This window comes from Pteropus vampyrus, unplaced genomic scaffold (assembly GCF_000151845.1).
Source record: "Pteropus vampyrus isolate Shadow unplaced genomic scaffold, Pvam_2.0 Scaffold140, whole genome shotgun sequence".
Taxonomy (NCBI): Eukaryota; Metazoa; Chordata; class Mammalia; order Chiroptera; family Pteropodidae; genus Pteropus; species Pteropus vampyrus.
Window position 1 is genome coordinate 4,493,859 of NW_011888921.1, and position 4,682 is coordinate 4,498,540.

The following is a 4,682-nucleotide window of genomic DNA, read 5'->3' on the forward strand; positions in this document are numbered from 1 at the left end:
GCACTTGCTAGGACCTCCAATGTTATATTGAATAACAGTGACGATAGTGAACAGCCTTGCCTTGTTCCTGAGCTTAGAGGGAAGGTTTTTAGTTTTTCAGTATTAAGTATAATGTTGGCTGAGGGTTTGTCACAGATGGCCTTTATTATGTTAAGGTACTTTCCTTCTAAACTGATTTTGTGAAGTGTTTTGATCATAAATGGATGCTATATCTTGTTCAATAGGTTTTAAAGGATACTTTTGACCCATTTTTGTACATTAGTCATGTTGAAATGTGTTCCTTGATCCAATGAGATGTAAGTTATGGCTCCAAATTGATGTAAATTCCTTATTTCCAGGACTTTGATGGTGTTTCAGCTGCTGCTTCAGTTAAAAAGTAAACAAAGACCAAGGAGAAATAAGTGTCTATTTTTGTTAAGATCCTTTTGAATCCTTCAGAAACATTGGTAATGGCCCTATGTCAACCACCTGTTAGCTTTGGATCAGTCTTTGTTCTTGATTCTCCCCATGGCCAGTTTCAGGCAGTTTTTCTCTTGTTAACACTCAGGAATGACACTAGTGACACTAGTAACTTCCACATTAGTGAATTTAGTGGGTGACAGTATCATCTGTTTTTGTAACACTCATTGTTGCATGGCTTGGGCACTACCATGCCTGCTCATCTCATGTATCTAGGTGGCTACCTGCAGACAGTGGACCAGGACATCTATCTTGGCATTCCAGTTAATGGGTTCTTTCGGTGAGCATCCATAGGATCTACTTTAGCTTTCATTCTGAAGTTCCACAGGCCTTCCACAATCATATTCTTCACACACAGTATTCTTTAATTGTTCATCCACAGAACATTTACTAGCTAGACCATCGGTCCATTGGCTGTGGCCTAAAACTCTTTGATATCCAGACTTTTTTATATATCATTTTATATCAATTAGGACTTTGTTCTAGAGCAAAATTAAGTTATTTTTGTACTACTATACACACTTCTTTCAGTTCAGCCCACTGTGCACATTTACCTTTGCCTTTTTCAACTAAGGGTTTACTCCTTACTGAGCAAGTAGCAGCAGACTTTCATATAAAGTGTCTTTTTTCAATACAGAAAATTCCATTGGTGGAGCAAGCAGCCTATTACGTATCAGTGGGAAAGAAGTCATAAAATTCATATCATTAACAAACAGGAGTGAGTGTTTATTTTATCATTGATCATAGAGGTAGAGAGAGGCTACCTGCTCATGGATATGATACACTCACTCACCTTAGCATATTCCAGAATGTAACATTTACATTTTATAAAGGAACTTTGTTGTTTAGCTCTTTCCTTACTTGAATATCTTTCTGACATCACTCATATCAAAATATATGACTTGGTAATTGGTTGTCCTTCAGCCATGAACTTTTTCCACCAGAGTTTAAGAGCATGCTAGTAATTGTGTCTCAGTGGGTCGTACTTAAGTCACAAGTTTTCTAATTCAAAATACCAGTAACTGCCACTGGGTGGCAGAATTAGACTTTTGCCAATAACTCCGTCTGCCTGGGTTTTAATAGTAAATACTTAAAACATTGGTCCATTAGAATTATAGAGTCCCAGAGGTGCAGCTTGTACCATTACCCTTTGCATGTCTTCAAAGACTTCCTTTGTTCGGACTCATTTAAATTTAGTCTTTTTTTTCTAGTCACTCTATATTGGGAATGACAGGATACCCAAATGTGGTATGTGTGTCTTCCAGAATCTGTGTAGCTCCACAACACCTTGTACCTTTTTCTTATTAGTAGAACCCATGGTGACCGGGCATAGCAGAGGGAGTTGTTCTTTACTGTTTGTAAAATGTCTCTAGAGGCCTCAACCCAAGATATTTCCAGATATTTGACTGGTTGGCCTCGGCCGTGTCAGCCATCCTTGACTACTCCTGCAACTACCATTTCCAAATAATCTTGGCTTCCTCTTCCAAAGAGGAAATTATCCTGAGATTAACAAGGTAATGAGTCAACTTACTTTTGAAAGTGGCCAGATCTAAATCTTATCCTATCAGGTTGCAACAGTGTGCAGGAGAATCTAGGTGCCATTTTAGGTGAACAGTAATTGCATGACAGAGTCTATCTACACGGAGATGTACTATGCTTGACCTGCTTTCCAGAATGGGATTCAAAAGCCAAGTCACCTTTAGCAAACCACTCACCTGTAACCTGCTGAACTCTTGAAAGGTTTTCCTCCTGTCTGGCATAGCAAAGGCTATCAAGGGAAGAACTTTTAAAATTGAATAGTCAACAATCAGCTGTGCAATTTTTTTCAAAAACCACATAGGAATATTATGGAGAGATTTAGAGGGGGCTTGCACTTCTTATTCTATTTTTTGATAAGGGCTGAGCTTCACTGTCCTCTCGTATTCAAGTACTACTCAATAATTACTATAAAAAAGGATTCAGGAAATGCTAATAGATCCCATTTAGCATACAATTAGAATCAGGAATAGGATACACTTGTCCAATATTTGGCTAGAAGCTGGTAATGACAAGATCCTCTACTCATGCATCATCTCTCTTCCATATATTTGGGCCAATGTAATACCACCTCTTCATCATACAGAATTTCGTAGTTGTCAAGAACTTCCTTTGGGAATGACTTGTTTCATTTGCTATCTGGAATTTCACCATTAGAGACCACGATATTGAGAATATCATCAATCAGGTTATACCTAAGGATTGGCTGATTAGCCATGCTAGAAGTAAGAGATGGGGGCACATTAAGAACAATCAGCCAGGGCTTCAGTTCATGGCCTACAATGATGTTTTAGCAATAGCATTCAAAGTAGTGCTTGTCGTTGTTCATCACCAGTGCCACTGCCTTCAGGGACAGACAACACAATGATCCAGTTGATTTAATCAAATAGCCTGATGGTGACCTCCTGGTCACAGGTGCTCTACTGATAGACACAGGTTATTCGTAGTCCATTGCCTCCATGGATGTGGTTATAGTCCTCCCCATGTTTCTGAATGCCAACATTGGTGAGATGAACAAATATGTTATCCAATTCATTGGTATTTGAGGTATATTTTATTGTGCAAATCAGCAAAATGCAAGTTTATAGTTTATACATAGAAATAAATGTATATATGTTTATATATATACACACACATAAATACACATACTGGGCAGTTTATGAAAATGACTGGTTATTGAATTTCTTTCCTTTAAACTTATAATTTTTCATTCATTTTTATCTCCAACTCACATGTACACAGCAGATTTACCTGGGTGGACTTGGCTTAGAGTATCAACTAAAAAATATTTCTTTTTTAAAAGGAAAATTGTTAAATACCCATTGCCTTCTCTGTCTCCTATGAACTTTCTTATCAAGTGTTCACATTTGACAGTTTTGGTAGTTGCTTCAACCCAGAAGTTCTAAATGCACACTTAAGAGAAGCCCATGGGTATTCTTGACTACAACCTCTTATTTCAAGTTCTGACTGCAGGGAATAACAGGCACTGCTTCAGCCATCTTCTCAGTCTTCTTCTCTTACATCCACATTATCTTCACCATCCTGAGCATCCACCTTCACTTCTGGCAGAAGCAACGCATTTTCTCCCTACTCCTCCCATCTCACCACAGTGATTGTTTTCTAGGGCTCAGGTTTTCTCTGCTATCTCATGCCAACCTCTGGATCCTCTCTGAAGTTGATCTTCTCTGTGCAGTACAACGTGGTCACTCCTATGCTGAATCCTCTCATCTACAGTCTGAAGAACAAGGAGGTAAAGGCAGCTGTGAGAAGAACACTGGGGAAGTATCTGCCATGTTCCTAGTGAAAAAAATAAAGTTAGAGGATAAGAGAGAATCTGGATAATATGATACTAACCACACATTATGAGAGTTGACATTGAGAAAAACTTCCTGGCTCTATACAACGTCAGATGTTCCAAGATAAATAAGCAGTGCATAGGAAATAAACTCAGAGATATTAAAAAGGTGTTAATTTAGTTCAAACAGAGGGAAAATAGAATAAATATCTTAATTCAGAAATGTGGTAATAAAAGTGTTGATTCATGACTTTCAGTACTCCCCCAAATATTCACTTTGTTCTTCTTTTAGGTAAAATATTTGTGTCTTCAATCATTATTAGTACTTGAGTTTAGGAGAAGGCAATGAAAGCCTTAACTTACTCTTAAGAAAAGGTTCTGAATGGTTAAGTAAAATCAGTAATAGAATTTAGGAGGAGAATAATGAACTTCAACAGAATTGAACTGGATATAAGCAAAAAGATCTGAAGATGCTGAAGAAAGTGGGTTCATCTATTGGAAGAAAGAAAGATTAAAATAAACCTTCCAAACACAATTGTTTCTTGCATGACCTTCCCATGGTACCCTTAAATATGCACATTCATATGTATAATTAAGTTACATGTATGACTGTATCTTAATTACACGTATCCTTGGATACATGTGTGAATAAATTTTATAATAATAATTCAAAACAAAATACTTTAAATTCTATATAGAGTAATAAATAAAGCAAATTAAAAGTAGATTTCATTTTGTCAAACATCTATGAATTGTGTTTCTTTTGTTTATTTCTTTTACAAGTAACTGGGAGGAAATATGCCAGAACAGTCTAGTTTGACTGAAAACCTTATAGTTCATTATAAATAAGTAAATGAAAATTTTTATTTGTATAACAATCTATTTGTACCTA